The sequence below is a fragment of the Ailuropoda melanoleuca genome, chromosome 3, assembly GCF_002007445.2.
Source record: "Ailuropoda melanoleuca isolate Jingjing chromosome 3, ASM200744v2, whole genome shotgun sequence".
Lineage (NCBI taxonomy): Eukaryota > Metazoa > Chordata > Mammalia > Carnivora > Ursidae > Ailuropoda > Ailuropoda melanoleuca.
The window spans coordinates 115,824,990-115,836,310 of NC_048220.1; the positions used below are offsets into that span (position 1 = coordinate 115,824,990).

An 11,321-nucleotide genomic window follows, 5' to 3' on the forward strand; every position below is an offset into this window, starting at 1 on the left:
CCTGTGGTAGGTATAGCATAATGGTAAAAATGTGAAATGTGAACTGCTGAGTTCATCGTTCTGGCCTTGACACTTAACTAGCTGTGTGACAACGGGCCAGTTACTGTATCTGTGCCTGAGTTTCCCTTCTATAAGATGGGATGATATTAATACCTACCTCGGAGGGCTTTTCCTCAAGATTTCGTGAGCTGGTCAGTGAAAAGACCTTAGAAGGGTTTGGTGCCTTGTACGTGCTCCAAGTGTTTGCTTTTTAAGATGTCTTTATCCGTTCACTGAGATAGGTGTAGACCCCAGCTACTCTTATCGGTCTCCTACACTTGTGATGTTACTCAATTAGGCAAACAAAATCATTTCACTGACAAAGTAAGTTTTAACCTGTGAAGTTAAGACATACTTCCCAGGCCAACTTTGAGACCGTTTATCGGCTGAGTGGCAATGGCACAAGCCTTCAGAAACAGTGGCTCCCTTGGATCTTTCCCAGTGAGTGCTATGCAGTGAGTGACTGCTCAAGAAATGGGCTGATTAAAGTGGAGTCCAGGCAGGATTGATCATAGTGCCCTACAAAGGAATCACTTCGGAAATTGATTAGAGCACAGAATGAGCTTTCCTCAGAAGTCCACAGGTGTGGCTTCGCTGTAGTGAGTTACTTAGCAGGAAGGATCAAGGACATGGGACACCAAGAGCACTCATTTGGCAGCCTTTGAAGGCCCACGGGTCAATGCCAAGCAATTGGAAATTGAGTGCTTACAAGTAGAATCCTCTTGGAATCACAAGGAAGCTGTGTGCATGGGTCTTGATTCATAGCAACTGAGAGATCCGAGTTGCCGATGGGAGGTTGCCTCCTCTAGCAACTCGGATACCCTTGGTTACAGTCCTGAAGTTAACCGTTGAGAGGTTATTAGAGGTCCTGATGCCACCTGGCTGTATGGTTTCAGGCTTGTCCCTTAACTTCTTTGGACCCCAGTTCCCTCGTGCTTGAGGGGATATGGGAAGGTGTTCTTTAAATTCCCATCCAAATTCAGTGGTCTGTAATGATTCAAATAGAAGTACAGTCAATAAAGATCTGTTTCACTAGCTCACTATACTCCCTCATAAAAGCGGAGTCAGAGTTTCTGCAATAATATAGTTAATTCCTGTTTGAAAAAAAACCTCTTGTGATTTAAAATGAGGACTGGAAATGAACTGATTTGGATTTCAAATTTAACAAATTAATTAATTAATTATTATTATTATTTTAGCATTTGACTTTTAGAAGAGAGAAGCAAATCTAAAGAAAACAGTTTATTATAAAAACCAAATATTCCCAGAGATGCCTGGGTGGTTCAGTCATTAAGCATCTGCCTTGGGCTCAGGTCATGATCCAGGGTCCTGGGATCGAGCCCCTCTTTGGGCTCCCTGCTCTGTGCTTCTCCCTCTGTCCCTTACCACATTTGTGTGCGCACTCTCTCTCTCTCTCTAAAATAAATAAATAAGATCTTTAAAAAAAAATAAACACAAACCAAATATCCCCAAATCAATTGTCAGGGCCTAGCACAATTCAGTTTTATCTCCTATAATATTCACATCTTTAATATGCTACTGTTATAATTGATGTTCAGTAATATGTCCCTAAAATATCAAAGACAGATTAATTAACTAGGCTGTACTTAGAAGTAATATGTCACAATATATTTTATATCCTTGCAGCTATATTTTAGAAAGCTTTTTGATCACTACTACAGATCAAATGGGTGTCATTTGATGAGAAAATTCAATTTACCAGACAAGAATTTGAGGAGCAGTATTTCATTGTACTTTCATTAAGAATCTATGTGCATTTAGACAAGTCGCTTCACTTTTCTCAAACACAGGGTAAGAGAAGAGACAATGTCTAGGATGCTCCTTTATTTCTAAAATTCTGTGTGAAGGCAAGTTCTCTATTTCTTTCTCCTATTTAAAAGATCCTTCCAGTCATTTTTATTCTGATTCTCTCAAAAAACTCCCTTCCCCCCCCCCCCACTCTCTGTGTTACCAGTAGATACTATATGCTTTCACTGACAGTAATTGGCAAAGGAAATGTTTGACTGTTTTTTCCTTTGCTGCTTGCAGGGACTTGGCAAGGTGTGGGTGGTTTCTTGGGTGGTTTCATCACCCTTATAAGTCCTGGCCAGAGAATAGAGGCAGAGATTAGCAGATAAGAGGTGCAGATGACTGAAACCTGCGTTAGTTGCCGAACACAAAGCAGACATGTTTCCTGAATCCAATTAATCAAATACCTAGCAGATATGTGACAGAATAGGTCTGAGTGATAGCCCTTGGTCTTGAGAAATGTATAGTCTTTTTTTTTTTAAGATTTATTTATTTATTTATTTGAGAGAGAGAGAGAGAGAGAGCAAGAGAGAATATGAATGGGGGGGTTGGGGGCAGAGGCAGAGGGAGAAGCAGACTCCCCAATGAGCAGGGAGCCCAATGTGGGACTCAATCCCAGGACCCTGGGATTGTGACCTGAGCCAAAGGCAGACGCTTAACCGACTGAGCCACCCATGCACCCTGAGAATATACTCTTAGCAGAACAAGGTGGTGCTGATATATCTGATATTCGGATAATTCTTAAATGCTAAACTGTATGAAAACTAACTGTAATTGCATTAGAAGTTCATGGAAGGGAGAGATTTAGGTTTGGAGTTGTCAGCAGAGTCTGATGGGGGAGATTTGACCTGCAGAGCATCTTTAAGGAAGAATAACGTGTATGATGCTTTAATACATTAATTCATTCAACAAATATTTATTAGTGGCTATGATGCTTTGAACTTCTTTAAATTCTGGAAATACAGCAGTGAACAAAATGGGAAGAAATCCTTGCACACAGCTTACATTCTAATGGTGGGATTTTAGAAAAAGAGAGTAAAATATATATTATATCAAATGATAAGTACTGTGGAATTAAAAGAATATTTAGGTTAGTAAGGTAGGCTTAGAGAAAGCTCTAAGTAGTGATATACTCTGATCGTATCAAGCTAACCCTCTCATCTTATAAATGAAGAAACTGACGCTCAGGGAGGTTAAGTGACATAGCTAAGGTCACCCAGGTTATTAGCAAGAGAGGAATAAAATCCAGGCTTACCACCTCCTACTCTAGTGTTCTTCCCCATATGTGCACACCTCCTAGATGGTCGAGTCACACAGTTACAAAGGTGCGAGGGGCAGGCATTTTGTGTTGGGGGGAAGTGGAAGATGCTAGTAGATGGGAAGGATAGGGCCAAGTCTGCAAAGCCAGAGAGAGAAGTTAAGATTAGGTGTGCTGTTGGGAAAGACATGAATAAAAGGATCCCTAGAACATTCTGAAAATATTTTGTTGATTACTAACTCATCAGAGTAAAAAGTGCTTCTCTTATGTGATTGCCTTCCTGTCCGTTTCCTTCTCTCTCCCTTAGTTCCCTGAGAAATCAGTCCTTTGTCTAACGCTTTTTACCATCAGGTAGAACACTACTGTTTTCTGAGAATATCAAAGACACTCTGCTATGGTTTGTCTTAAACTAGAAATAAGGCATTTTGGTTAAACAGAAATATTTAATTTCAGCTCCATATCTAGGGATTCAACTGCTGGTGAAATGAATGTTGAGCGAGAACTAAATCTAGACGTGAGATTTGGATAAAATGAACAAGTTGAATCAAATTGAGAGATGCTGTTATTCATACTTTCTTCATAAAGTAGGAGTTAAATACTTAAGTTCCTTCGGGAGTCAGTGCATAAATTATAAACCAGATCATACATTTCCTTAAGTGCAGCATTCACTGTTGCTGATTCATTTTCATTTTAAGTTTCCAACACTTAAGAGGGAGGGAGGGGCAGAAAGAGAGAGAGAAAGAGAGAGAGAAACCACCAACAAAATGCACAAACGAGGATTTATCTGTGGGTATAAAGATGCCATAACAACAAAGTAGGTGCAGAAATAGCCTTAGTTTTTACTTTTCTTTGAGAAAGAACAGGAGCTTCAAGGAGGAGGAAAATACGTGCATTAAAGTACTTACCACAGGTTCAGTAACCAGAGAATTATCAATAGGGCAAATCTTGTTGTAGATGCTGATAACATGTTAGATATGAGTGCTTACTTTGGTCCAGATCTAAAGTATGTCTTGTTTTGGACATGAGGGGTGTTTTGGAAAGGCCTCAGATGCTTGAGTATAAAAGGTTTTAAGTGGGGAGTTGTGAGCCTTTAATATGTGGGGCTCTTGGAATACGTTCAAGGACCTAGCTGTGCATTTTGAGGCCCAAGTACATTTTTAGGAAATGGACTAAGTCCATGACTCTCTCATTTCAAACATACGTTTAACGCAATACAAAGGCTACTTGGATTTTTTGTCTTATGATTGGGATGGGGATGGGGATATTCCATAAGTAATACAGACTTACTCTAAGAAGAGGGTGTCTCCTACACAGTCACTTTATTTCAGGCTTCTGGCTACCTTGGAGTTAATGATCTATGAAACAAAGAGGCCTCTAAGTAGTGAAAAAAATATCTGTCACTGAATTTGAGTACGCTGTTGGAGGTCAGAAGAGGAGTGACCTTCAGGCCTTCCTCCAGAATACAGAATACACACAGCAGGGGCCCAGGGTGGAATGTCGCAAAAGTTGAAGCGCTAGATTATGTATCTTGCACGCAGTAGGTACTTAAAATTTGTGGAATGGATGAACGGAAAGAGATAAAAGTGCCAAAGAGGACTTCAAACTATGAGGGTCAGCAAAATAACGCCATGACAAGAAATGGGGAAGGCAGGAGGGAAGAGCTGCTTTGGCAGGAAGACAGGTTCCATTTTGGATACATTACATCTGTGGGGAGATTATTCATGGCAACAGCTACCATGGTGTTCCTACTCTGCCTGCGTGACGCAACCTCTGTGTACTTTTTGAGGCCCTCCTGCACTCAGGGTCTTCAGTCATGCCACTCCTTCTAGCTCTCCGGTTTTCCCATAAGCCCTTCCTCAGCCTTGCTTGGGATCTTGTTTCTCCTCTTTCCTTGACCCCATTTTACTCAGACGCAGAGTTTCCTTAAGGANCTTTTTTTTTTTTTTTTTTTTGCCATGCCACTACCAAAATTAACTTCCCTGTTCCAGTCCTCAGTGTCGTATCTCTAGATGGCTCTTTCATAACACATATCACTCTTATAGTTTTGCAATGATTTGTTCAAGAGCTTGCTCCCCCACTAGATGATAACCTCCATATAGACAGGGACCTTATCTGTTTTGCTTACTGTTGCTCTCCCAGGGTCTAGCACTGTGCCTGTCACATAGTAGGTGCTTGACTAATTGGATGAATATGTGTCAACCATATATATGTACATATGTACGTGTATATATCTAATTACATATATATGTAATTGACATATAACGTGTATTAGTTTCAGGTGCACAACATCATGATTTGATATTTATACATACTGTGAAATGATCACCATAAGAAGTCTATGTGTCAAGCATTTTGCATGCAGCATCTTATTTAATCTGCACGACTACCCTATGAGGTAGATACTATTATTAATAACATTTTACAGAGAAGGCACAATAATCTACCCAAAGTTATACAGCTGGTGTGTAGCAGGATTGGACCTTGAATTCTAGTTTCTCTGGTGCCAAAGCTGTACTTTTTAATCTCTGGGTTATCCTACCTCCACCAGATGGGTAAATATATAGGCGCTTGGAAGTACAAGCACGACTGTAAGAAGTGAGAAGGGACCCAAATGGAAGAGTAAGAAGTGTTAGGAAATTTCAGGTATTTGAGTAGGAAGGGATCTTCAGTTTCATGGAGCCCAAACCCTTGATTGCACAGGTGAGGAGAATCAGTCTAGGAGGTTGAAATCCTGTGCCAAGGCCACACCACTGGTTGATCTTTGGAATGTGCGGGATCCTAGGCTCCCAGCCTCTGGTTCTGTGCCCTTTTCTATAGGCAGGGCAGATGGGGCAAGGAGGGTGAAAGTCACTTCGACTCCAAGCCCCAAGTTGAAAGCAGAGGGGAAGAAAGTAGGAAGGCACTGAAGTGAGTATTGTGGTGAATGGAGTGCTTTATGGGACCTTGTATGGCTCTGATTACACTATAACCATCCTTTGTTGTAGCAACAGAATTGGCTTGCCTTTGATGTCGGTGCCTCAGGTTCCTTACACTTCGGTCCCATTACTTTGCAAGCATGATTGGGGAAAGAAGATGACAGCCATGCCTTTGCCTCATGAAAGAATATGGGGTTCCTCTGGGGTTGTCCCTCTCCCACTCCCCACTGCACCACCAATTTTGCCAATGAGGAAACTAAAATCCAGAGAGGTTAAATGATTTTTCACTTTCGGGTAAGCAAGTGGGGTAGCCAAGGAGTAATAAGGAAAGAGGTAAAAGGGGAGGTAAGTTAATCTGTTACCAGATTAAATTTGGGTTATATGTCCTGTCTTATATATGTCCAGGGTGACATAAACCTGTCAATTTGACATAGATTTATAAATTTCTTGTCCTCTTGTGCCCCTGGGTGGGCACCTAGCTTCAAACTTCCCCTCGGGTCAGACTCATGCTTCCAGAACGCTTATCAAATTTGAACCTCTAGGACGGGGCAGGAGTTAGCTTCACCTCGGGAAGAAGGGAGATGGTGCTTCCTTTTCCAGGACCTTCTTTGTAAGGTGTCTAGTGTGTTGCTGGTGCTGCCGCAGAGCTGCCCACGTCACTGCCAGGCCCAGGACAGGGGGATTAGAGATCAGAAGGCCATGGCTCGGCACCCTGATCTGCACTTTATTTATGTCAATACAAATGATGCAGACTGCCTTTACTTTATTTCTCTTCTAGGCTCTTCTCTATGTTCAAAGCTTGGCCATTTATATAGGCATTTCCCTGACCTACAAGTGGGCTGCTGTCTTCTCCAAGTTGTTGCCTCACCATCCACTTTCTCAGGGTTGTTGTGTGAGAGCAGGTGGGACAGAGGCAGATACATGCTCCTGTGTTATTGTTACTATTATCATCATTATGCATGTTTGATGAAAGCTGAAGTCTAGGTTGGGATAATTTCCCTGAAGTTATGACTAGTGAAAAATTCTCCTACGGTCTGGCCTTTGTAACGTTGTTTTAACAATGCCAGGAATGTATCTGGCATCCGTTTTTATGGAACTCAAAGAGATTAACAGATGTGATCCAATTATCCTCCTAAATCCCTGGATGTAGCCGGCAGCAAGGCATATCCGCCCAGTAGAAATGTTGGATCACCGGGATTGAGACGAAAGGTTCTTTTCAAATCATATCTTTATTTGTGCTGGAAACATGAGAGTTTTTGCCTTTCAGCCAGGCCTTGTCTTCATAGAGCAAGGTGTGTTTGTGGTTTAGCTCAGTCTCCCAAAGACACACTTTCCCCAAGGGACTGTAATTCTCCATACTATAGCGATAGTGGAGTAAGAATGCAGTTCTCAAGATCTATACTTACTGTTGTGTTTTTTTTTTTGTACAGAGAGCATGCGAGTAGGGAGGAACAGAGGGAGACAGAGAGGGGGAGAATCTTAAGCAGGCTCAGCACCCAGCACGGAGCCCAAGATGGGGCACGATCTCACAATCCTGAGATCATGACCTGAGCTGAAATTAAGAGTTGGGCGTTCAACCAACTGAGCCATCCAGACACCCCTACACTTATTCTACTTGCTTATAGAATAAAATAAAACAAAATAAAGTCAGAACCTGAGCCAGAATGTTCTAGAGTTCCTTGCCTTAAAAGTGATTGAAAAACAGGATGCATGTGATTAAGGCTTATGATTGGGGCCGGCTTATGATTTATCTTGCCAAACATGGCACTCTTACCCCACAACAGGCTTAACTGTAAACCAGGGTCGTGTATTCACTCTACTAACAATGGTGGTGGCAGTGGAGTGTAATTTCCCAGAGTTGAGTGCTTGGCACATTTCATTCCTCAAGCTAATATGTAATAAAGTCCTATTGTAGGTGCTGTGAGAGAAATAGATATACATCTCCTACCCTCAAGGAGTTTACGGTGTTGAGAAAGCCATGGCTATTACTGAGTATTACTGAGTCAAAACAATACTGAAACAATACTGGTATGGTCTTACTTATTTTAGTCTCTGTTCTCATGATGTTAATCTTTATAGTTTATCTGTACTTCCTTATTTGAAAGGAAATGCTGTAATATCTTTGCTAACATCATTTTAGTGAGATATATTTTACAGAAATTCGGTTCTCTTTATGAAATGTTTTTCTTTTCTAATTGACTTTAGAGATTTTTTTTTTCAACTATATTCTTTTGGGCCAGAACAATACTAGGTCTGACAGAAATATTTTAACAATTAAATAAGGAATTATTATTATTGTTTTTTTTTACAAAATTGTATTCACTTATGTAAGCAAACATATTATCTTGTGTGGTGCTTTCAAGTTTACAAATTAACATAAATAGTCATTCAAATATCCACCAGGGCGGGGGCCTTCTCTGTCTTGTTCACAAGGAAAACTCTAGCTCCTAGAACAATGTCTGGTACATTGGGGCTACTTGAAATGAGTAAATTTCCTCAATATTTGTATGTATTTTGTCCAAGAGGTCATTTATTCAAATAAAACCTTACTTAGATTTAGCAAAAAAACTGATTATAGTAGAATTTTTGCTGCTAAAAAGGGGGCATGGTTGTGAGGTCCATCCTTCCATCTTTTATAACCCCCATTCTTTGGAGCAGGTATGAAAACTTCTCATCGAAGATAGGAAACCATAAAGAATAAAGCATTAGGGGCGCCTGGGTGGCACAGCGGTTAAAGCGTCTGCCTTCGGCTCAGGGCGTGATCCTGGCGTTACGGGATCGAGCCCCACGCCAGGCTCCTCCGCTATGAGCCTGCTTCTTCCTCTCCCACTCCCCCTGCTTGTGTTCCCTCTCTCGCTGGCTGTCTCTATCTCTGTTGAATAAATAAAAATCTTTAAAAAAAAAAAAAAGAATAAAGCATTAGATCACATAAAGGAAGAGAGCTCATTTTGTCCACAGATGAAGAAAATGAAGCTTAGTGGGTTTAAAAAAAATGCCCAAGGCTTTTTGTTGTGTGATACGACCAGGCTGGGCTCTCAAACCTGGCTCCAGGGCAGAGATTTTCCTCTTATAGGCAGAGCTAGATTAAGAGGAGTGAGAGGTCGGTTAGCCTTGCAGCTCTGGAGGAAGTCAGTGTGCCTGGGTGGTGGACATTACTGAGAACGTAACAGAAGGTAACAGGGAAGAGAAGATACGTAGCAGAACTCTACCCTGAAAGACCGCCAACTTTGTTGGAAGAAATATTGTGATAAGTCATGGGGATGATAAGTCATGGGGATGAGAAGAAATATTGTGATAAGTCATGGGGATGAGAAGTCGAGGTCCCCTCCTCAAGTGGTATGTTTGGGAAACTCAAATAAGTAGTCCTGAAACTGCTTTCAAGGGAGAATGGGTCAGGGTTTGTGTCATTGGTTTGAGTTTGCGCATTTGGGGTCAGGCTTGCTGATTGAAGAGCTGAGGAGAGTGCTTTCCTTCAAATATACGTTGACTATTTGTGTAACAAATCTCCGTGTGAAAGGGTGCTAAATAATCAGCTCTTCAGGATTCAAAAGTCTGGGTCCAGTCCAGATGATCAAACTCCAGACTTTCTCATTTGCAAGTCAGGGATTGAGACCCTTCCCCTTTAGAAAAAGAAATGTTAGATTTATCACAACAGAAATATGTTGTGATGTTATAATTGTATAGATAAACGGAGAGATTGCATGGTGTTTTTTTTTTTTTTAAGATTTATTTATTTATTTATTTATTTGACAGAGAGAGAGACAGCCAGCGAGAGAGGGAACACAAGCAGGGGGAGTGGGAGAGGAAGAAGCAGCCTCCCAGCAGAGAAGCCTGATATGGGGCTCGATCCCAGAATGCTGGGATCACGCCCTGAGCCGAAGGCAGACGCTTAACGACTGTGCCATCCAGGCACCCCTGCATGGTTTTTTTCTAATATTGTCCTCACTGAAAAAAGGTAAGAGTATACCAAACTGATAATAACTTTTAAAGAATTAAACCACAATTTTGGACCACTTAAAAAGTTTAAAATTGGCTTCAGTCTGCAATAATCAGTCAATCAATATTACTGAATGTTTCTGATGCTATTAGAGTAATATTTTTCAAACATTTTTAATTATAGCATACTGTAAGAAATACATTTGATATCACAGTGTACACATAAATAAATATAATTGAAAAAACCCCAAAGTATTATGAAATGGTTCTTACCTTTACTGTGTATTGTACTTTTATGTTTTCTTTTTTTTTTTTTTTTTTAAAGATTTTATTTATTTATTTGACAGAGAGAGACAGCCAGTGAGAGAGGGAACACAAGCAGGGGGAGTGGGAGAGGAAGAAGCAGGCTCCCAGCATAGGAGCCTGATGTGGGGCTTGATCCCAGAACGCCAGGATCACGCCCTGAGCCAAAGGCAGACGCTTAACAACTGAGCCACCCAGGCGCCCCTGTACTTTTATGTTTTCTATTTTATTCTATTTTGTTTAAAAAGTGCTGGTCATGACCCTCTAAAATGATCATGACTGTCTAATGAGTCATTACACAAAATGTAAAAAGCAATGCTATATATATAAACAGTATGAGAGGAATTCAAGGTAAAGTTCCTGAGGGAGAGAGACTTGTAGTCTACTTGAGGAGAGAAAACTAACTTACAAACCATTGGAGCATATTTTTTTCTTTATTAAGTTATTTATTTATCTTTTTTTATTTTTAAAATTTTTTTAGGGATTTTATTTACCTGAGAGGGAGAGCGCAAGCAGAGGGAGGGGCAGAGAGACAAGCAGACTCCCCACTGAGTGCAGAACCCAATGCGGGGCCTGATCCCAGGACCCTGGGATCATGACCTGAGGTGAAGTCAGATGCCTAACTGACTGAGCCACCCAGGAGCCCCTATTAAGTTTTTAATTTTAATTCTAGTATAGTTAATATACAGCATTATATTAGTCTCAGGTGCAGTGATTCAACAATTCTATACATTACTCACCTCTCACCATGATAAATGTATTCTTAATCCCCTTCACCTGTCTCACCCATCCACCCATCCACCCCCTCTCTGACAACCATCTGTTTGTTCTCAGTAGATAAGATTTCTGTTTCTTGGTTTCTCTCTGTTTTTCCTTTGCTTGTTTGTTTTGTTTCTTAAATTCCACATATGAGTGAAATCATATGGTATTTGTCTTTCTCTGACTGACCTATTTCGCTTAGCACTATATTCTCTAGCTCTATTCATGCTGTTGCAAATGGCAAGATTTCATTCTTTTTTATGGCTGAATAATATTCCAGTGTGTGTGTGTGTGTGTGTGTG

At 40.8% G+C, this 11,321-nt stretch overlaps 1 protein-coding gene and 1 long non-coding RNA gene across 2 annotated transcripts in view; both read left to right on the top strand.

The window, feature by feature from the left end:
- LOC109490133 overlaps nucleotides 1–9,834 on the top strand; it is a 31,545-nt gene extending 21,711 nt beyond the window's left edge. Inside the window, exon 4 of the mRNA XM_034655668.1 lies at nucleotides 9,775–9,834. The gene's annotated coding sequence lies outside the window, so the exon portion shown is untranslated. The remainder of the gene's footprint in view (nucleotides 1–9,774) is intronic.
- A 76-nt stretch (nucleotides 9,835–9,910) lies between these two features.
- LOC117801588 overlaps nucleotides 9,911–11,321 on the top strand; it is a 73,347-nt gene continuing 71,936 nt past the window's right edge. The window contains exon 1 of the long non-coding RNA XR_004624298.1: nucleotides 9,911–9,976. This is a non-coding gene — a long non-coding RNA (uncharacterized LOC117801588). The remainder of the gene's footprint in view (nucleotides 9,977–11,321) is intronic.